The sequence below is a fragment of the Capra hircus genome, chromosome 19, assembly GCF_001704415.2.
Source record: "Capra hircus breed San Clemente chromosome 19, ASM170441v1, whole genome shotgun sequence".
Classification (NCBI taxonomy): Eukaryota; Metazoa; Chordata; class Mammalia; order Artiodactyla; family Bovidae; genus Capra; species Capra hircus.
Genome location: NC_030826.1, coordinates 18,048,618 through 18,075,720, shown reverse-complemented (window position 1 = coordinate 18,075,720; position 27,103 = coordinate 18,048,618). Strand labels below are relative to the sequence as shown.

General features: G+C 47.7%; 1 long non-coding RNA gene across 1 annotated transcript; it reads left to right on the top strand.

Annotated features, from left to right (window-relative positions):
* LOC108638267 lies at positions 14,359 to 23,773 on the top strand. The gene is made up of 3 exons (XR_001919697.1): positions 14,359 to 14,484; positions 15,642 to 15,797; positions 21,874 to 23,773. It is a non-coding gene; the product is annotated as an uncharacterized LOC108638267 (long non-coding RNA).

Genomic DNA, 27,103 nt, shown 5'->3' with positions numbered 1-27,103 from the left:
GACAAGGAGACAGGCTGGACACAGCAGCAGCCTGGTGGGGAGGTGGGGACAGTCTGCTACCACCTTGTAAGTCCCAGAGTTCAGCGCAGTGGGACTTTGGCCGACAGAGGCCTGCAGTGGGGTGAGCTGTCAGGAAGGGGGGCCAGAACCCGGAGGGACACCGCCAAGCATTCGGGGCAGAGTGATATGACGCTTGCAGTCAGACTGGCCTGACCCCACCCCAGATGGCTTGCCTTTCCCTGAGGCCCAGCCTACACGCTCCAGGCTCCTTGGCGCCTCTGCCCAGAGCGCGGATGGTGACATACTCCACAGCCTTGGGTCCCCTTACGGGCAGGCCAGCTTCTGGGGACACACCTAGCACAAGCCCCTGGGGGCAGGACACCTGAGCCTTCTTCCTCAGCTGAATATAGGAACCTGGCACTCTCACAGAGGTCACACAGTGCATCTAAAGAACATGGGATGCTGCCACTCTGTTCACATCCCGACCCTTCCCACCAAGAAGCAGCCGGGGGATCAGATAACCCTGATGGCAAGTCCTAGTTTTGGAACTTACTAGCCAGCATCATGATGGGTCATTTCACGTCTTTGAGCATCTGCTGAATGATCAAATAAACAGAGTAACTATTGCTGACTTTCTTACCTCCCAGGAGCTGTTGTGACAATTAAATGAGCTAATGGCTGGAAATATTTTTGCAAACTTCCAAACCAGCGCACCCTCCCCTCTATCTCCACCCCACCCGTCTGGCCTAAAACTCTAACACGATGGTCCAAGGGGTGAGCAATGCCTTCCAGTCCATTCCTAGTGGGTCCTTCTGTGGAGACAGCTCATTGGCTCTCAAGGGACTCTCAAGGACTTTGGAATCACATTTTAAACAACAATCTGATTTCCTTTAACTAGAGGGTTTTTTTTTTTTCTTGGCTATACAAAAATTTACTATTTTTTTTTCTTTCACTTTGTCATCGTTGACATTTTTCTCCCTTTTTTGGTGTGTGTTTTCTGTTCTAAGGATAGAAGACCCCTTAGCACGGCAAGACTGTCTTGGACCATTCACTTTCCCCCAACTTGCCCTTCCCATGCCCAGTGAAGATTGTGGGAAGCAGAGCGCTTTGCAAATAGATTGCCTTGGTCCACAGGGCAGACCCCTGGCTGGAGACCACAGGGCTGATGAGAGCAAATGTCATTGGTAAGGGTCAGTTTATGCCTCTGTAAGCAGGAAAGAGGATAGTTTTCAATTCACTTATTAGGAACAAATCTTTCAGCTACTTGGGTAACATACCTTGGAAAGCACAAAACAGCCTTAGTGAACTGGTGGCCCAGTGGTCCTACATCCCATGATCCCACATCTTGAAGCCTGCCAGTCTCTGAGCCCCTTCTTGCCTAGAAGCTGGGGCTGGGTGCTCCCCCTGGATAAAAGCTGCTCCCTGTAGGCAGGATTTAAAACCAGAGATGTCAGTGCTTCCCTCTGTTTAAAAGAGAGTCTGTAGCCAAAAGCTGGACAGCTTTAACTGATGCAGCTTCACCCTACTGTGCTTCCTGATGGCTCATTCTCCCCAAGACCCTGAACTTTGAAGGCCATTCTGAAGTCTCTTCCTCCAGGAAGCCTGTCTGGCTTGCATCCCACTGATCCTCAGTCACCAGTAAGCACTTGGTCCCTTGAAACCCCAGGCATGAGACCTTGCTCTGTTGTCTGCATCTTTCTACACTTTCACATACGCATCTGGATCCTTTTCTCATCCATGCCATCTTCTCATAACGGTGAGGGCAGGGATAACCCCACTTCCTGGCACGGCCCCAGGATGCTGGTACAGAGCTGTCCCTGGGGCAGATGCTCAAACAAGCCAAGTTTCATCTCCCTTCACCTTGGCTTGACCTCCACTTTCCAGCTAGGCCAGGGCGGAAGATTCTTTTAAGAACAAGATGCAAGAGACTTCCCTTGTGGTCCAGTGGCTAAGGCTCTGCACTCCCAATGCAGGGGGGCCCGGGGTTCGATTCCTGGTCAGGGAATTAGATCCCACATGCCACAACTAAGACCAGGCACATGTGTGCTAAATTGCTTCAGTTTTGTCCAACGCTTTGGGACACTATGGACTGCAGCCTGCCAGGCTCCTCTGTCCATGGGGATTCTCCAGGCAAGAATACTGGAGTGGATTGCCATGCCCTCCTCCAGGGGATCTTCCCACAGCCAAATTAAAAAAAGAAAAAGGAACAAGATGCAAATCTCACCTTCATTTACTTCGCTTACCGATGCATCTCCAGCACCTAGGACAGTGCTTGGCACCTAAACATCCAAAGGTTTCCTGGATTAATGTGCAGCACGACTGAACACATACTCACACTATACTCAGATTTGGAAAAAAAACATCACTTCTTTCTCTATAACTGATGTACCTTTCCTATGAGCCTCCTAGGGAGCCAGGCCAGCTCAGACTTAGCAACGAAAAAGACTCCATCCTACAGATTCAAATGCTGAATAAACAGGCACTAGCTTGATGTTCTGAGGGTCTCCATACCTCTTTACACATTTCTTATCCCAAGCAGCAACTGAAAGAGATCCTATTAAGGCTCATTACCCTCTCTGCCCCAGAGCAGTGACCTTGGAGTCCACCTGCTCACAGAGCAAGTGAAGACGGGGTCCTCCATGCGAGACGCCTCTTGTGCCAGAGGACTGGAGGAAAACTACTGCTCTCCACGGTGCCCGGCTCGCAGGCTCATTGCCTTGCTATTTGGCTGTTTAGTTGCTCAGTCGTGTCCGACTCTTTGTGACCTCATAGATTGTAGCCCGCCAGGCTTCTCTGTCCATGGGATTTCCCAGTCAAGAATACTGGAGTGGGTTGCCATTTCCTTCTCTAGGAGATCCTCCTGATCCAGCCGTTGAACTTGGGTCTCCTGCATTGCAGGTGGATTCTTCACCATCTGAGCCACCAGGGAAGCCCAAGCTCAACTGAGAACAAAGTAAATAAACCACGAGGATGGTGCATCATAGAGATGACAACACGGAACAGCCAGCGTCGGCTCCTTCCTTCACTTCTCACGGCGCCCAAAGAAACGCAGAATGCAGAAAGCAAGCCCACTGGTATACGCATGGATAAAGAAGATGAGATGTATATTGGGTTGGCCAGAAAGTTCGCTCAGATCTTCCTGCACCATCTTATGCGGTGTGAACCACTGTATGGAATTCTACTCACCCACAAGAAAGGAATGAAACACTTCAATTTCCAGCAACATGGACGGATCTAGGGATTATTATACCAAGTGGAGTAAGCCAAAGACAAATATCACGTGATATGGCTTGTACGTGGAATCTAAAAACGATGATACAAATGGACTTATTTACAAAACAGAAATAGACTCAGAGACGCAGAAAACACACTCGCAGATACTAAAGGGGAAGTGGGACAGATAACCAACAAGAATCTACTGTATAGCACCATGGAACCATACTCAACATCTTGTGATAACCTACAACAGTTCAGTACAGTTCAGCTGCTCAGTCATGTCCAGTTCTTTCCATGCCCTACACTTTCTGCCTACAATAGAAGGGAATGTAAAGAAAGTGTAATATATATATGTATGACTGAATCACTCTGCTGTATGCCTGAAACTAACACAACATTGTAAATCAATTATATTTCAATAATAATTTTAGAAAGATTTATAGGTGCGGAAACCATATGGAAAAACGTGTATATGATCATATTTCTAAGTATAAAATATATAGATATCTACCATAATTTCACAGTCATTATTCATACCACAATTTTATAGTCATAATTCACTGGCTCTGTACTTCCAAATTTTCCCACTTGATAAAATTTGTCAATAACCCTCAAATCGATACTCGTGAGGCTGTCAGTTATATACAGAAAGAGAAGAGGCAACACGTTTAAGCTCCCCACCATGCCCCCAGCTGAGGGTGAATGAGGTGACGGTCTGCCTTCTTGTTTCAAGGCTCATACTACAAGCAAGAGTCCTTCTCACAGTCTGCTTAGTGATATCCTTTCTGCATTTTTGTGCTTTTTTGGGTGATTTCACAGCTTAAAATGGCTCCCAAGTGTAGGGCTGAAGTGCTGGTAGTAGTTCTAAGAGCAAGAAGGCTGTGCTGGGTCTTACAGAGAAACTATATGTTAGACCAGCTTCACTCGGGCAGCAGTTATAGAGCCAGGACCCATGGTTCAACGTGAGTCAATCAACAGTATGTTTTAAATAAGACATCTTTAAACAGAAACGTGGGGACTTCCCTTGTGGTCCAGTGGTTAAGACTCTGCCTGCCAACGCAGGGGACACGGGTTTGATCCCTAGTACAGGAAGATCCCACATGCTGTGGAGCAACTAAGCCTGTAAGCTGCAGCTATGAAGCCCACCCTCTCTAGAGCCCACGCGCCACAACAAGAGAAGCCACCGCAGTGAGAAACCCGAGAACTGCAGCTAGAAAGCAGCCCCTGCTCACGGCAACTAGAGGAAGCCCATACCCAGCAAAGAAGACCCAGCAGCTCACTGCAACTAGAGAAAGCCCACACACAGCAAAGAAGACCCAGCAGCTCACGGCAACTAGAGAAAGCCCACCCGGCAAAGAAGACCCAGCAGCTCACTGCAACTAGAGGAAGCACACACGGCAAAGAAGACCCAGCAGCTCACTGCAACTAGAGAAAGCCCACACGGCAAAGAAGCCCCAGCAACTCACGGCAACTAGAGAAAGCCCATACCCAGCATAAAAGCCCCAGCAGCTCACGGCAACTAGAGAAAGCCCACACAGCAAAGAAGACCCAGCAGCTCACGGCAACTAGAGAAAGCCCACACACAGCAAAGAAGACCCAGCAGCTCACTGCAACTAGAGAAAGCCCACACAGCAAAGAAGACCCAGCGCAGCCATAAATAAATATTTTTTAAAAAATCAGAAACATGCATAAAACAAGACTGTGTATTAGTCAGTTAGCAAAATGTCACCAGAGGTGCACAGGCAATGAACTCTATTTCCCCCAGAAGCCAATGGTTAAGCACTTGTTTATACATATCTATATATTTTGGCGGCACTGCAAGGCATGTGGGATCTTAGTTCCCCAACCAGGATCGAACCTGTGTCCCCTGCAGTGGAATGGTAGAGTCCTAACCACTGGACTGCCAGGGACTTCCCCAGCATTCATTACTTTAGCATCGGTAACAACTTAGAGCATAGCTACCATGAATGATGAAAAAATATATATAGATGGATATTCTACATCTAAGAAAAATTTGTTACAATTTTTGGCTACCCAGCAACTGAACCTCCTTCTGTAATTTAGGGAATTTTGCCTCCTACACCTCAGAGGTGTTGGCAGGCATGGAGCCCACCTCCTACTCTAGACCAGGATGTAGGATGCAACCCAGGTACTGCCAAGTGGATCCACTGGGCCAGAGTCCAGTGCCAGGGGCCAATGCAAGCACGGTTGACAGTACCAGCCTCAGAGCCCATGGTGTCTCATACTGGTTCCAAGGTGCCATAGCCTGAAGCCTGGCTGATAGCCTGGAACCTGGGTCTCCAATGCTCTGCTCATCCTGGAGATGATCCAATATCCTTTAAATATTAAAAGCCCTTTTCTGTTTAAATTAGCCAGAGCTGGTTTTTGTTGTTTGTAACCAAGAACCATCTGTGTACGTGCGCGTGCACAACTATATATATTAATATTTGTTATGCGTTTGCTTATTTACAAGGGAATGGGCATCAAGGAAGGTTGGTGAAAGAGGCCTGTGGAGGAGGAGACCCCTGGGCTGGGTCTGAAGGGTGGCTGAGGGTTTGCCAAGGGAACAGGAAGGAAGGCACAGAGGCTGGAAGAGCGGGACATCACAAGACACTGGATGAAGCTGGTGACGAGGAGACTGGGGGAGGAAAAGGTGGAAGTGGGCCGTGCTGAGGGCCGAGTGCAGATGCTGCAGGAGAGGTCGGACTGAGGCTTTCGTCCCCTCCCCTCTGCCCCTAGACCCCCCGTCCCACACTCTCATCCACACCAGTGCAACCTGCTTTCGCCTCCCTGGACCAACCTAACACAGTCAAGCCAAACAAATTCACTCCCGAAGTAGAGGTAGCCAGGTCACTTGCCAGCTGGCCGGGGAGAAGAAGGGTTTGTTATAATGAGCTCTGGAAGTGCCCTGAAGAACAGCAGGGCCACGTTCCTCCAGGGAAGTTAAAGGAGAATGTGACCGACCCAAAGGCTGTCTTGGACAGCTCAGGCTGTCATAACAAAATGCTACAGGCTGAGTAGCTCAAACAAGAGACTGTCCTGGAGGCTGGAAGCCCAAGATTAAGGTGCCCACATGGTCGGGTTCTACTGAGGTCTCTCTTCCTGGTTTGTAGATGACTGCCTTCTCACCGTATTCTCACACTGTGGAGGAAGGGAGAAAGAGCAATCTCTTTCTCTTCCTCTTTTTATAAGGCCAGGGTCCTATTGGATTAGGGTCCCACCCTTATGATCTTATTTAACCTTAATTACCGTCTAAAGACCCTGTCTCTAGGTACATAGTAAGTCCCCTACATATGAACCAGTTCAGTTTGTTCATAAGTTCAACAAAGTTAGCCTAGGTACACAGCTAACACAATCTGTTATATAGTACTGTACTGTAACAGGTTTATAATACTTCCCTGATAGCTCAGACAGTTAAGAATCTGCCTGCAATGTGGAAGACTCAGGTTTCATCCCTGGGTTGGGAAGATCCCCTGAAGAAGGGAATGGCAATCCACTCCAATATTCCTGCCTAGGGAATTCCATGGACAGAGGAGATGCGTCAATTTTCTCATAAATAATACAGAGAAAGAAACACATACACAAAATATAAAAAAAAATTTAATCTTATAGTACAGTACCTTGCAAAGTACCGTAGTACCAGCTCAGTCACGACTGCTTTTACCCTTCCTTCTGGGTACCCTGGGCTTGAATTAAAGGTACTGTACTATGGTACCCTATACAGCACTGTAAACTATATGAAACCACAATTGCGTGTAGAGGATGCACACACATGACAATGTACACCAGTCACGTGAACTAACTTATGCGCCTGCACATGTGAACACCTGGACATGTGAACGCACATTTGCCTCTTTAAAAGTTCACAGCTTGAAGGTTTGTATGTAGGGGACTTACTGTAGTCAAACTGCCAGGGCGTGGGGTGGGGGTAATGTCTTCCACATATGAAGGGAGATACGATTTGGACCGTGGCACTGACCTTCAATGAGCTTCCTTCAGGGGGATAGAGGCCTTGCTGGAAGTTCAGAGATCAGGGTCTCACCCCAGCCTGCTCTTAATGGAAGTGTGGCTTTGAGTGAGTCACATGCCCTCCCCAGCATCATTCAGAAAATGAGAAACTCAGGTGAAGCCTCAACATTCCTTCTCTCACTAAGATTCTAGGGGCTGTCCTGGGCTCTTTACTTGGGGTTTGGGGTGGGGAGACTCTCTCCCAGTCCTACAAGTCTCCCCCGACCCCACCGAGGAAAGGCCGGGTCAGGAAGAGCTGGGCTGTTTTCTCTCCAGCTTTTCTAATGAATGCGCTTGGCGCGGGGACTGTCTGTTGCCATGGTGATCGCTTCCTGTGGTGCTGGGCCTGGGAGACCCTCGACAGGGACTGCAGCATCTTGCGGGTGGGGGGGCTATTGGGAACAGGGGGTAGAGAGACATGTCAGTGAATTCCAGCTCGGGACGAGGCCCAGAATCAGCAGGTTTTCTAGCAGCACTGGCTGAACGTGGAACTTGGGGAGGCGCAAAATGACCTTGCAGTTCCTCAAACCCCACCAGTCCCACTGCTTTCTCTTCACGACCACAAGTAAGGGACGGTTTCTCTTCTGCTAGCGTTGACTCTTGTAGGCTGGAAGGCTCTCGGAAACCGACCTGAGGAGGAGGGGTGGGTGACAAGCGGTGTGGTGAAGAATCTCGGTACTCAACACGTGGTCCTGAGCACCAGCATCTGCTGCACCCTGCATCCCCTGGGTGCTCCTTAGGAGGCAGGGTCTTGGGACCCACGTCAGAACCACAGAATCAGAATCTGCATCTCAGCAAGCTCCCCAGGGATTTACATGCACATTAAAATTCCAGAAACTGTGGTTCAGTAGGAAGAATGCTGGGCCGGAAGCCAGCAGACTTGGTTCCGGGACTAGCTTTGCCCTCTGCTCTGTGACTCTGGCAAGACATTTTTGGTTTTCTGGGATTCAACTCCTGTAAAATGGAGAGGTGACAAGACTCTTTCTTTAAGATGACATTATCCTCCACTGAGAAGCTTTGCTGGGGACAAGTTAGTGCATCCTGGAGGCCTCACCTGGCTCTAGAATCCAATGATCCTAACCATGTTGCCCTAGCCAACGTGTGGGAATCGGAACCATTAAGGGGGACAAAGGTGACTGATGGTCTTTTGTATATATCTTCCCTTTTCTCCTTTGCCTTTTGCTTCGCTTTTCTCAGCTTTTGGAAACTGAGAAAGAACAGACAAATGTTCAAGGGACCTCTGTTTGATGAAACTGGGAAGTCAACAAATCTAGTCAAAGGGAAACAGGACCTGATTTTTCAGGGAGGGAGGAGGCTGTCCCTTCAGACCAGACTCCATTCACAGCTCACATCCCAGAGTAGTCCGCTCAGCACAGTGCCTTCGAAGCTCAAGTGTGCATCAGAATCAACTGAAAGGCTGGCTAAAACACTGACTGCCAGGTTCCATGGAGTTTCTGACTCAGCTGGGGCCAAAAATGTGCATTTCTAATCCAAGAGATGAGGATACTGGCAATCAACCCCCATCCTTGGGTGTATCCCAAAGTCATCTAGTTAATATAACAAGACACCGTCATTGCTCTTATCATTTAGGAAATTCCAAGTGTTCTAGAAGTTCTGTGCCAGAAACAAGAGGAAGACCAAATATATATTTCTTATCATAAATCACAGTATCACAGAAGGAAAATGCGGCAAATGTTAGCACATGAGGCTGGGCTGATGTCCTTACTCAGAGGTCAGTAAAGGAGGGCATGGGGGTGAGCAGGTTTCTTTCTGGAGGGGCAGGGGGGCAGGGCAGCGGGGAGGACAGCGGTCCAGGCATGGGAACTGACGGCAGATGCCGTGGCACGACTAGGGGCTGGCAGCCAGACTAAGCAGGTGCTGAGATTCCGGAGCCATAAACCTCCCTGACCGGGCTGACAATGAAGGTAAGAAGTGCTGAGGAGGCAGGCAGCCCATGACTCCAAGTCTCCGGGAAACAGGAGCGATGGGTAGGGTGGGAACCCAGAAAGGATAAGGCCCAGTTGTGCTGAGCATAGATGTCACCTGTAGGCTCCATCACTGGGGAAAGTCACAAGCTAGCTCTCTTGTCCAGGAATGGGCTTTCCCCTTGTGGTCCTCCCAAGGGTAGAAGCCCGTGAATTCTAGTAACAGCTGAAAACTGGAATTTCTCACCTTCAAAGGCCAAAAAACCTGTGCTGTGCCAAGTTCACTGGGGGAGAAGGAGGGGTCATTTCTCACTGTCTGGAGCCCAAAAGGAGCTCCACATAGTGGGCAGTTTTCCAATCAGTCCTTTTTGTTCACAGATGGAAGTGGGCCCACAAACCTTTGAGAGCCAAAGGATCCTTAACAGACTACCTTGTTGACTTCTCATTTTAAAGACAGGCTTCTTATACGTGGACAGTGCCTCTCTGTCTGCAATGCATGCTCCAGGAAACGCTCCTCCCCTTCTTTACCCTGTGCTGAAAGGGCAGCCTTAATTAGCCAAGTTTAGTATGTCAAGGCTGTATATTGTCACCCTGCTTATTTAACTTCTATGCAGAGTACATCATGAGAAACGCTGGACTGGAAGAAACACAAGCTGGAATCAAGATTGCCAGGAGAAATATCAATAACCTCAGATATGCAGATGACACCACCCTTATGGCAGAAAGTGAAGAGGAACTAAAAAGCCTCCTGATGAAAGTGAAAGAGGAGAGTGAAAAAGTTGGTTTAGAGCTCAACATTCAGAAAACAAAGATCATGGCATCCGGTCCCATCACTTCATGGGAAATAGATGGGGAAACAGTGTCAGACTTTATTTTGGGGGGCTCCAAAACCACTGCAGATGGTGATTGCAGCCATGAAAATTAAAAACACTTACTCCTTGGAAGAAAAGTTATGACCAACCTAGACAGCATATTCAAAAGCAGAGACATTACTTTGCTGACTAAGGTCCATTTAGTCAAGGCTATGGTTTTTTCCAGTGGTCATGTATGGATGTGAGAGTTGGACTGTGAAGAAAGCTGAGCACGAAAGAATTGATGCTTTTGCATTGTGGTGTTGGAGAAGACTCTTGAGAGTCCCTTGGACTGCAAGGAGATCCAACCAGTCCATTCTGAAGGAGATCAACCCTGGGATTTCTTTGGAAGGAATGATGCTAAAGCTGAAACTCCAGTACTTTGGCCACCTCATGCGAAGAGTTGACTCGTTGGAAAAAACTCTGATGCTGGGAGGGATTGGGGGCAGGAGGAGAAGGGGACGACAGAGGATGAGATGGCTGGATGGCATCACTGACTCGATGGACGTGAGTCTGAGTGAACTCCGGGAGATGGTGATGGACAGGGAGGCCTGGCGTGCTGCGATTCATGGGGTTGCAAAGAGTTGGACACGACTGAGCGACTGAACTGAACTGAGACCAAGTGACTCACCACTCCTTTCCAGCCATATCTGATTGGAGAAGAGTTAGTCACCTAATCCAAGGGGAGCCAATCTATTGGCTGGTCAATGACCAATCAGATTCAGTCTTTCTCAAAAATTTGAGAGTCACTGTGAGACTGGAGTGCCACATTGGTCCATTTTTGTGCAGAGAGAGAGAGAGACAGAGAAAAGGAAAAGAAAAAAGAGAGGGAGAGAAAGAGAAAAGAAAGGAAAGAAAAGGGGGGAAATCTCAACCTTTCTAACAGATGTTTCACAGGTTCCCCAAAGCCATTATGTCAACAAGTAACTAGAAATTAGCCCCTGCTTGCCACAGGTAGAGAAAGCCCACACACAGCAAGGAAGACCCAGCACAGTGCCCCCCTAACAAAAAAAATTTTTTAATAAATCTTAAAAAATACTGCAATGTAGGGATCTCTGATGATAATACTGAAAAATATATGTGTATAGCAATGTATGAGATTCCAAATGAACAAGTAAAATAATGGGGTTAAATGCCTGATACAGTTATTGCTCTTTAAAATGACTTAAACAACTATTCATCAAGAGGATTCTTGTATCATGTTTCAAAACATAAATACCTTTAAACTAGATTGCCTGAACATTACTTCCAAGGTTTAACCTAAACCTCAGTAAGTTAAAAACTTTTGCTCTTTACCAACTTATACCAATAATACAGATAGAAAAATCAAGCTGGAAACCAGAGAAGAGAAAAATAAAATTACAAGAGCTGTTCAATGGCTTTCCTGCCTCCCATGGCCCACTTATCCTCTTCAACACCACCATGAAAGCCAAAGTTAAAATCACGCAGGCCCCTACCCAGGCTGCCGCAGCACCAAGAGACAAATATTACTGAGACACAGGCCTACATCCATACATGACCACTGGAAAAACCAGAGCCTTGACTAGACGGACCTTTGTTGGCAAAGGAATGTCCACTGGAAAGAGTTGTCTTCAAGATCCCTTAGGGCGACCTGTACAGACAACTGACCGCATACACTACCAGGGAGGCTGCTGTCTGCAGCCACTGCACACTGGGACCCCAGAGGGAAAAGCGCACAGTCGGCTTAATTAGCTGCAAAAGGGCTTCTTTTCCTGTTTATGTGTTTCATACACCAATGGCCTATGACTGTGTCAGGCTCATCACTGGCTGTGCCCCTCCTCCTCATTCTAGAAGGATACGGGCCCAGTTTTGGCCAGGGCTGTATTTCTGCTGCAGAGTAGACCTTCCTGAGCACATCTGATAAACCAATAGGACAGGCTTGCCCATGACTCTACACAAAGAGATACTGTATCCAACAGGGAGAAGGCGGCAGGCCCACTCAAGTCTGCTCAGGGACTGAAACTCAGCGGTCAGAGGTCAGAGGGGAGGGGTGAGTTCAAGTCCTGCGTGAATCCCAGGCAGAGATGAGGCTGCAAATAAAAGCTCAAAGAGCTATTTCACCGGAACCTTTGAATGACATTGGTACTAAATGCTCCTCCACTCTGAGGAGTGTATCTCAAAGCGTTCCACAAAGTATGACATGAGGCCTTCTCCTCACTTCCTCATAGAGCTTAGCATGCTTCTGCCCTGGCAGGTGGCTCGACAGTGGGTCCCAGGCTCCTCCACTCCCAGCCTGGAGGCCTCAAGTGTCTGATATTGACATTGATGAACACCTGGAGGGCTTCTGTTTGGACTCCCAGAAAGAAAGAAGAGACTGCAGGCCCTTCAGGTATGCGTGAAAGCTGACAGACCCAGGAGAAAAACATTAGCAAAACGTTACAACTCTAGGAGTTTTACTATCTCCAAAATATTTCTATGACCCTCTTTTCATTTGGTCCTTCCAGCAAGGAGTTCTTCCTTTCTGTTAAGGAAACTGGGGCCCAGAGGCGACCTCCACCTTCTTTGCTGAAGATCATCCCTGTGGTCATCCACACGGCCCAGCATCTCTGCTTTATTTTGGCACACCACAGGGGACTGTGGGCTTCCCAGGGGGCTCAGTTGTAAAGAATTCACCTGCCTATACAGGAGACGCAGGTTCAATTCCTAGGTCAGGAAGATCCCCTGGAGGAGGAAATGGCAACCCACTCCAGTATTCTTGTCTGGGAAATCCCATGCACAGAGGAGCCTGGCAGGTCTCAGGGTCACAAAGAGTCAGACACAGCTGAGCACGCATGCATGCAAGGGACTTTATCCTGGATCCAGCTTTAGGGGAGAGGTTCAGAAAGATGTTGCAACCTTCAGCCTAGGTCTGATTCAGGGAGAGAAGGAAACTCTTTTTGAGCCTTTACTAAGTATATCATGTTTTTAAAATCTCACAACAGTCTTCTAAGGTAACAGACACTCAGAGAGCACTTATACATCTCAGACACTGCCCAGAGTACCTTATAGATATTAAGTCTTCTGACCCTTCACCATCCCTAGGAGGTGGTTACAGCAAGTACAATCACCATGATGAGGAAACTAGGCCCAGAAAGGTCAAGTAGATTGCCCACATGGCTCACAAGAGGTGGAGCCAAGATTTAAACCTGGCATTTATTCCCTGAGGCCAAGATTAATCCAGATTTATAGATGAGGAAATTGAAACTCAGAAGCTCATTTGACACCTCCCAGTTGGGAAAGAGCAGGGTCAAGAGTCAAATTCAGGACTTCCTGCTTCTCATTCACAGTGCTTTATAGGTCCTCTTTCAGTGGACCAATGAGCAAGGCAGCTTGCTTTCTCTTCTCCCTCCTTGCCTCTGCACCCCCTATCTGCCTATGCACAACAGTCTGTAAATATAAAATGCATACCTATAGACATGTAATCAACCACACAAACCTATAGCCAAACACTTATATAATCAAACTACCAAAACAACAAAAAAAACACAAAGAAAAAAATTTGAAAACAAAGAAAATAACAACATATTTCATGTTGTTTTTGCTCAGTCACTAAGTCATGTCTGACTCTGCAAACCTGTGAACTACAGCACACCAGGCTTCCCTGTCCTTCACTACCTCCCAGAGTTTGCTCAAACTCATGTCCATTCAGTTGGTGATGCCATCCAACCATCTCATTCTCTGTCGCCACCTTCTCCTCTCACCCTCAATCTTTTCGAGCATCAGGGTCTTTTTCAGTGAGTTGGCTCTTTGCATCAGGTGGCCAAAGTACTGGAGCCTCAGCATCAGTCCTTCCAATGAATATTCAGGACTGATTTCCTTCAGGATTGACTGGCTTGATCTCCTTGCAGTCCAAGGGACTCGCAAGACTTATTCCAGCACCTCTCTCAAGACTCTCAAGACTTATTCTAGCACCACCGTTCGAAAGCACCAATTCTTCAGTGTTCAGCCTTCTTTAATACACTTCATACTAAGGAGAAATGTGTTTTCTTTGTGTGTGTATGGTGTGTAAAACTGACTTTTCATCAGAAAGAATGGAGGCCAAGAAACAGTGGAACAACATCTTTAAAGCACAGAGAAAAAATTCTGTCAACTCAGAATTTTATATCCAGTGAAAATACCTTTCAAAAATGAACGTGAAACAAAGGCATTTTCAGATACAGGAAAGACAAGAGAATTCCTCGCTGGGAGACTCATCCAAAAGAAATGCTACAGGAAGTGCTTCAGACACGCGTTCACGCTCAGTCGTGTCTGACGCTTTGTGACTCCACAGACTGCAGCCTCCAGGCTCCTCTGTCCGTGGGATTTCCCAGGCAAGAATACTGGAGCAGCTTTCCATTTCCTCCTCTCGGGGATCTTCCCGACCCCGGGATGGAACCCATGTGTCCTGCACTGGCAGCAGGACTCTGTACCACTGTGCCACCTGGGAAGCCCGAGTTCTCCAGAAGGAAGAAAGGGCAAAGGAAGAACCAAGAACAAACGAACAGGTAAACCTGGGTAAATATTAAAAACTATTTCCCTTTTCTTTTATAAAGATTTTTTTTTTTTTTTGCTTGTTTGTTTTGGTTTCTGAGGACTGTGCCATTTGGATGGTGGGATCTTAGTTCCCCAACCAGGGATTGAACCCAGGTCCTTGGCAGTGAAAGCTCTGAGTCCCAACCACTGGGCCACCAGGGAATTCCCCATTTCCCTTTTCTTAAGACACATGTGACTGTGTAAAGCAACCATGTAACAATAAATTGTGGGTTTGCAGTGTATGTAGACATGATATATAGGACAACTGGGGTGGGGTCATGGTTAATGGGCCCACAGAGTTGCAAGGTTTTTATATTTCATGAGAGTACAAGTAGTCAGTCAGGAAGTGGTAGTGTCAAGGATGACTAATGCCCAGATCTCGTCTTCTTTCTTCTACATCAGACAAGAAAAGTAAGTGGGTAGGAAGAGAAAACTAGACTGGGGAGAGAGTGGCTGCTTCAAGCAGCTTTGGGGGCGAACAGCTGCTGGACCCAGAGGATTCCCAGGCCTCAAAGTCTAGCCCAGTGAATGACAGGACCCCATGTGCCTGGGCAGGGATGGGGCCCCAGGGAGGGGGTCTGTCAGCCCCTGTGTCTAAGCAGACGCACCTGGGATAAGGTGTCCTCCAGAGAGAAGAGGGAGATTCCTGTGGCCACAGTGAATCCCACCCCTGACCAGGGACTGGCTAACTCCACAGATGGCACCATGCCAGCTATCCAGGCTTGCTGAGCCTCTGCAGAAGACCTAGACAAAGTACCGGGGGAGCTGGGGTGGGGTACAGGTGTTCCCCCAGCACCCCAGAGTCAGCCTCGTAGACTGTAGGAAGCCTGCTCCCTTCATACAATATACTGAGGTAGAGCCCAAAGTCCAGACCTCGGGCTCATCACCCCAGAACCAGCCCTGCCAGCCAGCTCAGCAGCACCCACAGAGCTAGGTGCCTCTCTCCTCAGTGTCTAAGCTTCAGCTCCAGGGACCCCTCCAAGCTCCTAGACTCTAGTATCCCAGCCTCTTCCCAGGAGGTGAAAGCTGCTTTCTATAGTTCTTTTCTCCAGATTTTTCTGCTTAATATAAATACTTATATTAAATTTCCTCTGAAGAAATTGTGCCGTGATTTCTGTCTTCCTGCCAGATTCCTGCTGATACAGAAAGAAACAAAGGTGTTCCTCCCAGAAGCCTGACATGGCCCACAGGAGACAGCATGGGCCAGTGGGAAAGGCTTGGCTTTGGGCTCTGGTGGTCCCAAATTCAAATCCCAGCTCTGCTTTCATTCCCCAAGTGACTCTAGGTAAGCCTCAGCTTCTGGAACTTTCTCTGAGCCTGAGTTTTCTCACTTGAAAATAGGATTGATAGCACAAACCTGATCTATCATTCTGTCTGGTACAAGAGACAAAATCATGATTTGAACTAGATTAAGCAAATGGGTGAAACTATGGTGGAAAGTTTCCAGAAAATAATCAAGCGCAAAAGGTGAGAAGGCAGGGACAGAGCCTGCTCACATCCGACTGGAAACAGGATCTCAGATGCATTCAGGCTTTCTCTCTGCCTCTGAGACTGCTCCTTGAGTAGAGCTGATCTTTCACCACAGACCAGGTTCCCATATGGTAGAGGAAAATGGCCTCCAAGTAGCCTTCAGACTCTCACCTGTATAGCTTTGCCCACAGAAGAAAGGTCTCCTTCTGAACCCAGCATGGCAGTTTCCAGGGAAGGGCTCCAACTGGCCAGGATGGGTCACTGTGGCCTTGAAGCAGGGTCATATAAGGGATGACATCTGCCAGTCAGTTGTATCATATCTGGGTCTTACATATCCAGGTCAGCCATTTCCGGGATGACTATCCCCATTTTACAGATGAACAAGCAGAGGCTCAGAGAGGAAGGAACCTGACCACAGTCATGTGGCTTTCATCTACATGGCAATGCTGCATATTAGGTCACTAAAAGCATGTTATTAGAAGCTTTGCAAGTTTCACAGAAAGCAGCTGGCTGGGAGTGAATGAGGTTCTTCAGAAGGTGAAGGAGCCCACACTGGCTTCATGCCCACAACAACCCTGGGCACGGGGCATGGGTTGGCAAATAAACTTGGGAGAGCCCAGCTTCCTCCAGGGGAGTGGGTGGTGGTATTGGCCCCATATGAAAAAGAAGAAAATGAAGGTTCAGAGAGGTTCGGTATCCAACTCCAGGTTCCACAGCTCAGAAGCAGGGCTGGGGTTTGAACCCGAGCCTCGTGGCTTCTCTGTATTACCCATCACAGCACCAGAGTGCCCAGTCCCCTTGGGAAATGTGGTGCTAGTGGATGGACTCAGGGTTGAATGACCTGCTCTGGCTTCGTGTGCTCCGGTCTTAGATGCTGGCAGAGTACAGGTCCCTGTGGGATTGAGACATTTGAAAAAACGTGGGGAAAGGGTGCAGAGAAGCAAAAAATGATGATTAAGGGACAAAAAGGGTCATCTGGGGAAAGATAAAGACAGCTGGGACTGCGTTGCTAGGAGAGGAGACCCAGAGAGGCCGTGGCTGAGGCCCAGGCTCACTGGCAAAGGTCAGCACTGTGGGCCGTAGGGCTCCCCAGGCTCCGTGAGCTGCCCCTCGGCAGGCTTGCTGCAGGCATGCCAGGCCTCCCGCTCACTTGACACAGTCCTATTTCATGCTCAGGGTGGTGTGACCCCTGAAGGAAGTGGGCTGAGCCCTCCAGGTGGCCATTGTTGGGAGCAGTTTACCCCCAGCCACTGGCCCACAGGCAGGCCAAGAAGTCACAAAGCTTCTGAGATTCAGGGGAGCTGAAAGCCCTCACCTGTCCCACCCCTCAACAGTCTGAGGCTGCTTCCTGACTCATTCCTTTGGTTAAAAACACAGAAGGACAGCCTGAGCGTACAAGTGCACAAGGTCGTAATCAGCTAGCAGCAAGCAGCCTGGCTCCAGTTTGGGCCTTGCTCCAGGTTTTTTGAGGGATTCTTTCAGTCACTTTCTCTTTCCGGGGCTCAGTTTTCTCACAGGTCAGGGAGTAGACCAGCTTCATGATTGTGAGAATAAAAAGTGGAAATGAAGACTCACTTTAACACCCAGGGGACAAGGCTGCCAACAGAGGGTGGGAGCTCAAGAGCAAAGAATAACAAGAGACAACGCCAGAATTCACAGAGCAGGTGAGGCCCACTGGTCCAGAGAAGGTGCCCCTTGGAGACAGTCTGGACACCGCATCCCTGCAGGGTCACCTCCAGACCCTCCTCTTGACCTCATGACCTGACTCTGGCTTTTCTCCAGCCTTCTTCTCTGCCTGACCCTTCAACCACACTAAGTTACTTACAGTTTCCCAAATATGTCACTATTTCCTGTGTCCATGCCTTTGCAAAAACTGTTTTCTTGACCAAAGAAACCTTTCCCACCCCCATCCAAACCCTGTCCCCCCTGGGAAACTCCTAGGCATCCCTTGAAACCCACTTCAGTCACCTCCTCTGTGAAGTCCTCCTGATCCTTAGCAGTGGACCCTCCTCGCCTCATTCACCAGGGTTGATCGCCCCTTTTTCTTTGCTTACTGTTGTACTCAACACTTTTTCTCAGCTCTCATCCGTGGATCTGCTGCATCTGAATCACCACAGGAGTAATTTCAAAATATTCAAGCTCAGGCCCCACTCCGTGAGAATTTGACTCAGGGAGTCTAGGGTGGGGCCAGGTATCAGAAACTTAAGTTGAAGCCCCAGGTGCTTGTCATGCTCAACCAGGTGTGGGTCCCTTGAAAGCAAGGCTTTTCCTATATACTAGGGCCGGGCTCAGAGGAGTGCTTAGTGAGTGAGAAAAGGAAGGAAGGGAAGAAATAAGGAAATGAAGAAGGAGGAGGAAGGAAGGGGGAGCAAGGAGGGAGGAAAAATGGTGAGAAGTGAGAGAAGCAGAAAGATAAAGATGCGCATGGGATTCCCTGGCGGTCCAGTAAAGAATCCTCCCGCCAATGTAGGGGACATGAGTTCCATCCCTGGTCCAGGAAGATCCCACGTGCCATGGAGCATCTAAGCCCACGCACCTCAGTTACTGAGCCCGCATGCTGCAGCTGCTGAGGCCTGTGTGCCTAGAGCCTGTGCTCGGCAAGAAGAGAACCCACTGTAACGAGAAGCCCGGGCACCGTAATGAAGAGTAGCCCCCATTGCCACACCTAGAGAAAGTCCACACACAGCAACGAAGACCCAGTGCAGCCATAAATAAATTAAAAAAAAAAAGGATGAGCATGATTCAGGGGATGGGCAGGAAGCAGCGGAACTCAGAGGCAATGCTCCTGGACCACTTCTATATCACACCTTGCTGAATGCTGGCAAAGACACCGATTCTGGAGTCAGACCTGCCAGCGTGTGAGTCTTGGATCCTCTGCTCACCAGTTGTGTGTGCCTTAACGATTCACTCAGCCTGTCTGTCTGCTCTGCCTGTTGGTGGTAAGAGCTGCATCTGTCTCACTGATGATCTGAGGACCCAGGGACCCCTCAGGGTCAGCACTTTTCAAGCGCTGTTGTGTGTGCGAACCATCTGGGGATCTTGTGGAACTATAGGTCCTGACTCTGTATGTCTGTAGTTTAAATGACCTTCCAAGTAGTGCTGGGATTGCTGCTCTGTGGACCAACTCTGAGGAGCAAGGACCTAGATCAGAAGTCAGATCCATTCTTGGGCTGTTATGTGGCAGCCTGGATGGGAGGGGAGTTAGGGGAAATGGATACATGAATATGTATGGCTGAGTCCCTTTGCTATCCACCTGAATCTATCACAACACTGTTAATCTCTCATGTCCACCTCTTTGCAACCCCATGGACTATGCTGTCCATGGAATTCTCCAGGCCAGAATGCTGGAGTGGGTAGCCGTTCCCTTCTCCATGGGGTCTTCCCAACGCAGGTCTCCCACATTGCAGAAGGATTCTTTTCCACCTGAGCCACCAGGGAAGCCCACATATACTGGAGTGGGTAGCCTATCCCTTCTCCAGTGGCTCTTCCTGACGCAGGAATCAAACTGGGGTCTCCTGCATTACAGGTAGATTCTTTACCAGCTGAGCTACAAGGGAAGCCATGTTCATCTCTACTCCAATGCAAAAAAAAAAGTTAAAAAAAATAAGTCTGATCAGTTTCCTTTCAGGGTACCAACTTGTTCCTCTGCAACAGGATAGGAATAAGGTCTGGAGGGCCCGTCCACTGGGCACTGGGTGTGTGCTCCAGGCTCCATGCTAAGTTGATCCACACCCCACCTCACTGAGTAAAGGGAGGCCCCTGTGTTTTCAGAACCTCAGCAACAGTGATCAGAGATTACTTGCACCACACTGTATGAGTTTCCTGTGGCTGCTGTAACAAAGTGCCACAAACTCAGTGCATTAAATGACACAAATCACCTTTCAGTTCTGGAGATCAGAAGTGGGAAATGAATCTCAGGGGGCTCAAGTCAAGGATTTGGTGAGCTGGTTCCTCCTAGAAGCTCCAGGGGAGAATTGGTTCCTTGACTCATTCAGCTCCTAGACGCTGCTGGAAGGCAGCAGTGGCCACATGGCTCCAGTCTTGGCCTGTTGTCACATTACTGCCCGCATTCTCTGACCTCTCGTCTTCTTATTGATAAAAGGACCCCTCAGTGTTGACACTGAACCCACCCAGATAAGCCAGGCTAATCTCCCCATGCAGAGATCCTTAACTTTACCATACCCGCAAAGTCCGTTTAACCATGGAAGGTAACATACTCACAGTTCTGGGGGTTGGGAGGTGGACATCTTTAGGGGCTGCTATTCTGCCTGAGTGAGACCCTGACAGTAGCTCCCAGACTGCTCATCATCATCAGGGAACAAACTGTTTTTCATGGCCCCTTCGAAGTCCAGGCTCTGAGCTGCCAGCAGTGGCCAGCGAGAGCGACTCCTCCCACTGGCCACTCATTGGCGTGACCTGCAATGTCGCGTGCACCGACCTTCTGAGTGTTAGAGGCTGAAGCAGCAGGACAAAGGTCCTGGTGTCCCGAGCCCCAACCACATGCTCGCCATAAAATGCAGTGCTTGTAAGAGCCAGGCCAGAGGTGACCTCTCGGTGCCAAAGGAGAGCACTGGACGAGGGCCAGACAGAAGTGGGCAGGGCCCTGGCCAAGAAGGCAGAATGGACAGTCTTTGAAAAGGAGAAGAGAGCTGAAAAAGTCCAGCCCTACTTTCCCCTAAAACTGTTATTCCCTTGTCCCCACGGACCCTGCTACGTGCGTGCAAGCTGGGCTGACTCCCCTGATGGTTGCATGCTCTGAGCCCATTCATGGGTCTTTAGAGTGAAGAGTGTGACAGGTTCCCATTTCTGCCAAGTATCCAGGTCAGAGGGTGAACCTACAGGGCAAATGGAGCCACCCCCTTGGCCTGTCCACATCTCTCTCCATGGGCCTGCAGGGAGGGGACTAACCATCCAGATTTTCCAGGGACTGAGGGCTTCCCTGGGAAAGCAAGGACAAGTCAGACACCCTATTTGCAGGGCAGCTACACAAACCCCAGCAGTGGGCTTGGCTGCTGTCCGCCCTCCAGCCCCAGCCGAGCTGGCAGGCTCCTGACCCTGTCAGCTGGCGGGGTTCATAGCTGTTAAGAAAGACTATCCGTATGAAGCAATGTCTGTGGGTGACAGGTGGACCTCAGGGGCCCTCTCCTTCGGGGCTGCTGAGTCACACAGGCTCAAGGTCTGGGAAATTCAGGAGCTTCATTTTTCTCAAGTCACTAGAGGGTAGAGGTGGGGCTCAGGCTGGAAAGAAGGGGGATAAGAAACAAGACTCCAAGGTTAAGTCTCCACTGCCCATTCAGAAGCTACAGTAATGCCTTTCCAGGGTTGGGGCCATGCTGCTGGGGGGGAGTATGGTATGGGAGGACACGGGAGGCTGGGGTCAGACAGACCCTGGCTTCTGTGCTTCCCAACAGAGTGCCTTTGAGCCAGCCCCCTAGCATCCCTGAGCTTTGGTTTTCTCCCTAGTGAAAAGGGGTTAATCAGACATAGTGCAGAGTTAAGATGAGCCATAAACCAACATGAACCTGCCTAATATCCCGGAGGTGGCTCCTGTCCTGAAGCCCAGATCAAGGTCAATAGGAAAGCAAACTAGCAACCAGAGGCTGCCTGGTGAGCCTTGAACTGAAACAAAGGCAGCAAGACAAACCCAGAGCTCTGGACTCAAGGCCCTTCCCTCCATTGGACATATTTCTCACCCGTCCCCTGGCACTCCCATCTTTCCAGCATGACCTCATGCTGGCTGCATTACAGATGAATCAGATTCTAGTTCCATCATATGACACGCGGACACTCTGCTAGGTTTTTAAAGGTTTTTTTAAAACTAAGTGATCTCATTTGACCATTCTAGCAACTATTTGGGGGTGGGGGTAGATGATGCTCTCCCTATTTTACAGATGTGGAAACTGAGGCTTGGAGAGGTTGAAGAAGTCATATGGATTCAGGCCAACGTCTCCAGACTCACAATTCCATGTTTTCCCCACTGAAGCGGACCCTGTGATGTCGGTCACATGAACGGGGTATCCCCCTGAAGAAAATATAGCACAGCCACCCACTCTAGTGGACAGCATCTGGAAGGTTCGCCCACCATCTGGGTAACTTCGCTCGACTGTAGAAGATTCTTTTCTTAAGACTATGGTCCTCCTTCTCATTCCTGGCTCAGCTACCGAGAGATAACGTCCTCGTTCTCGTGTCTAACTGGCCCTCCCCAAATCCCTCACCCCAGATGCTGCGAGCCAACTCCCATCCACCGCTAAAAATGGCAGTGACAACTCCAGCTTCCTTTTATGAGAGAAAAGAAAATTTATCAGACTTGAGCAGAAAAGGATATATCCCAATAGGAGTGTGACGCGTGTCAACTACAGTCAGGGAGAAGTGCCCAGTCGTGTGGCTGGCTTTGTTGGCCTAAATCACATAGCCCACTTCTGCTGTGGCAGGACTGCCACCCACCCCAGAAAAAAAAAAAAAAGCCCTGGCATCCTTGGGAATCCAGCCAGAGAAGGGGTTAGGGGATAGGGCTCTAGAACTTGTCCCCTGATGGAAGGCTCCAGAAATTTGCTTACTGACTTGTAAAGTGGGAGATTTTGAAGCCCAGAATTGACTGGAACTTTGATCTATTAAGGAATTGCCAAAGCCTTTATCTTATTGGATGTAGCTGCAAATTTGACCAGCCTCAGAGGTGGGGAAGGAAGCGGAAGAAGGCAAGGATACAGTGCAAAGCAGGGGAGAAGGCACTCCCAGCCTCAGAGAGGTACAGCCAGTGATGGTCTCTGCTGCACGCCTGGTGGTCAGGAAGCCCTGGAAACTGCCTACTCTGCCCACCAATAAAGGAAGCATTACACAGACCATAACAGCCTCACCTTTCCAAAGAAGTCTCTGCACTATCTTTTAAAAATGAGGACAGTACAGAGGTTCCTCAAAAAACTAAAAATTGAATGACAATATTCAATTTCTTGAAAATATTCAGTAATCCTACCCCTGGGAATTTATCCAAAGAAAGCAAAGACGCTAATTTGAAAAGATACTGCATCCCTGTGGTCTCTGCAGCATTATTTGCAATAGCCAGGATACAGAAACAACCTGCATGTCCATCAGTGGATGTGTGGACAAAAAAAATGTGATACACACCCCCCCACACACACAATGGATAATTACTTAGCTATAAAAAAGAAGGAAAAGCTTGCCATTTGGGGCACCATGGATGGACCTTACAGGCATTGTGCTAAGGAGAATAAGAGAGACAGAGAAAGGCAAATACCATATGATCTCATTTATATGTGAAATCTAAAATAAACTGAACTCACAGATGCAGAGAATGGACTGGTGGTTGCCAGAGATAAGGGAGTGGGCGCAGGCAAAATAGATGAAGGGAGTCAAAAGGCACAAACTTCCAGTTATAAGACTAATAAGTCATGGGAATATAATGTACAGCATGATGACTCTAATAATACTATATTATTTAAAAGTTGCTATGAGAATAAATCCTAGCAGTTCTCATCACCATACACATACAAAAAATGTAATTATGCATGGTGACAGACGTTTAACTAGACTTATTATGGTAATCATTTCTCAATATATACAAATATTGAATCACTATGCTGTATACCTAAAACTAATAAAATGTTATATGTCAATTACACACACACACACGCACGCCAAAAAGGAACATGGATAGAAAGATAATTACACTGGTGGGACTGATCTCTAAAACTAATTTAAAAAAAAAAAACAGATTGCAGGGGCTTCCCTGCTAGTCCAGGGGCTAAGACTCGACACTCCCAAGTGCAGGGAGCCCAGGTTTGATCCCTGCTCAGGGAACTATATCCTACATGCTGCAATGAAGACTGAAGATCCTGACTGCCACAACTAAGACCCAGCAAAGCCAAATAAATACATAAATAACGGGGGAAAAACAGATCGCAAAACAATGCACAGTATATCATTCCTATTTAACAAATTAGACAAAGCAGTTATATATACATATTCATGTATATAAAGTCATAAAAAAGGATTTGGGAAGATAAGCACCAAACTGATAACAGAATCCCCATTATCTCTGGAGAGGAAGGTCAAGGGGGAATTTATCTGTACTATTTGTATTTGTATATTAAGCAATTAAATTAAATGACTTTTAATCAAACAAATGTTTAAAAAAAGAAAGCAAGTGTGGGCTCCAGCTGGCTAAGATGTAAAACAGAGACAGGGTAGAGTGTCCATGGAGGCTGGGGGAGGAGCCTCAGGATGGAGCTTGAGGAGCTGGCTGCTTCACTCTGTCCCAGGTACTCAAGCTGCAGCCGCCCAGAGAGCTGAGAATTTGCCTGCTCACTGGTCTAGTGGCAAGGGCATCCCACTGAGGTGAGCACCAAGTGAGACCAAGGTCCCCTCCACTAACACCCTCACCTGGACCCTGATCCCAGTACACAAAGAGCTGGTGTCTACATCTTCACCCACACATGGGGGCAACGGCACCTCTGGGGGCAAACTGAGGCACTTTAGAGTTCCTTCAAGTTGTGAATTCCTGTGTCAGAGGAGGAATGGCTTGTCCTCCAGAACATGGCTTGTCCACTCTCTGCTGGAGCCAGCTCAGTCTCTGCCTGTTATGGGGTTGGCCAAAATGTTCATTCGGGTTTTTGTTCATCCTGTAACATCTTACAGGAAAACCCAAATGAACTTTTTGGCTAACCCAGAACTATACACTCCAGGTGCAGAATAAAGGACGGAGGCCATGGGAGAAGAGACTGGATGGGGTGGTACAAAGCAGTCCTACTTTGCAGCCTCGCCTTTCTAGTACAGCGAGAGAGAAGTGCTCAAGAGAAAGGGGCAGCCCCACCTTGACCCAGTGGGGAGGGGGCGCCGGGCAGAAGCTGTAACTATAAGGTCCTCAAGTGCTGGACTGGAAGCAAGGAGCCAAGGCCTGGATTTCAACTCCCAAGGGAGAGCAGGACCCTCTGTCCCCTCTCTCATGATTGCGGGTAGGATAGGAGGGCCAAGTTTTTACAGAGCTTTTAATTAAAGTATAGTTAATTTACAACGTTGTGATAATTTCAGGGGTACAGCAAAGTGATTCAGTTACATATATGTGTGTGTGTGTATACATATAGACAGATCTGTTCTTTTTCAGATTCCTTCCCATTGTAGATTATTACAAGCTATTAAATATAGTTTCCTGTGCTACACAGTAGGTCCTATTGTCTATCTGTTTTATATTTAGTAGTGTGTATATGTTAATCCCACACTCCCGATTTATCCCTTCACCTTCAAGCCCCAGTTTTGCGCCTCCAGACCTTCCAACAATTTTATAACCAAATTTCCCAATTAAATCTTCTACCTGACATGCCTAGCATACATTTTAATGACTAGATGTCTACTCTTACATCAGACTGAACAACACACATACAAATAACGGAGCAAATGTACAAGGCAACAGTCTACACTGGGAGGGGGTGAACAGAGTCTAACTGATTTAAGAATCTTCTATTGTTTGGGAGGAAAGCAAAGGTTTAGATTAACTTTTGACCTTGATAGGTTATGAATGCATGCTGTACCTTCCAGTATATTCATTAAAATAGTGGAAAAAGAGGTTTTTTTAAACAGTGGAATTAAGTTTTTTATAGATATAATTATTTCAAAAGAAGGCAAGAAAGGAAGGGGAAAAAACCAATATGGAACAGGCAGGACACAGAGCAAAAATAAGGTGGTAAATCTAAACCCAATATATATACATATTATATTAATTATGTAAATACTCCAGTTACAGATAAAGATTATCAACATGCTTTAAAAAGAAAAATCCAGGCTTCCTTGGTGGTCCAGTGGTTAAGACTGTACTTTCACTGCAGCAGACATGTGTTCAGTCTCTGGTGAGGAAGTGCCACATGCTTCTGAGTGTGGCCAATAAATAAATGAGTAAAGTAAAAAGAAAAATCCAACTGTGTGCTGTTTACAGAAGAAGAATACATTAAGGGTGAATGCAGAAGGACAGGGAAAGATAAACCATGTAAACTCTACCCTAAGAAAGTTTATGGCACCCCACTCCAGTGTTCTTGCCTAGAGAATCCCAGGGACGGGGGAGCCTCGAGGGCTGCCGTCTATGGGGTCGCACAGAGTCGGACATGACTGAAGCGACTTAGCAGCAGCAGCAGCAGCTCAGTTGCTAAGTGGTGTCCAACTCTTTGAGACTCCCTGGACTGTAGCCCGCCAGGCTCCTCTGCCCGTGGAATTTTCCAGGCAAGAATACTGGAGTGGGTTGCCATTCCTTCTCCAGGGGATCCTCCCAACCTAAGGATCGAACCCGCATCTTCTGCGTCTCCTGCATTGGTAGATAGATTCTGTGTCACTGAGCCACCTGGAAAGCCCAAGAAAGCTTATGTATATTGCATTCATTATTAGTCATTCTTCTACTATCAGACAAAATAAACATTCAGTTAGGTTAAAAGACACTACGAAAGCTACAGAGGGGTCACTTCATAGTGGCAAAAAGGCTCAATTCACCTAGAAAATATGTTACAAATTTTATGCAAAAAAGAGAAGTGAAAGAATTGGAAAGGAAAAACAAAACGGTCATAATTTGGAAATATAAATTTTGCACACAGGAAATACAAAGGGATCTACGGAAGAATTATTAGAATTAGTAAATCCGATAATATTGTTAGATATAAAAGTCAGTATGTGTGAAGCCATTCATCGTTTTATTATACCAGGAACCAAAAGTATAAAAAATGTTTTTAAAATATACTATTTACAAAAGCAAAGAAATATTAATTATGGAGGAGAAAATTATCAAAAAATATGCAGTCTCTTTGTGGTATAATTGTAAACCTGTATTGAGATTTTTAAAAGGCTTCAGTAAGAACAAAAAAAAAAAAAATGGGACTTTGCTGGTGGCTCAGACAGTAAAGCGTCTGTCTACAATGCGGGAGACCTGGGTTCAGCCCCTGGGTTGGGAAGGATAAACCTCTCTGGAGAAGGAAATGGCAACCCCCTCCAGTATTCTTGCCTGGATAATTCCATGGACAGAGGAGCCTGGTAGGCTACAGTCCATGGGGTCGCAGAGAGTCGGACCCCACTTCACTTCACTTCAAGAACAAAAATATCCCATGTTTGTTTGATCCATACCTTGTATCA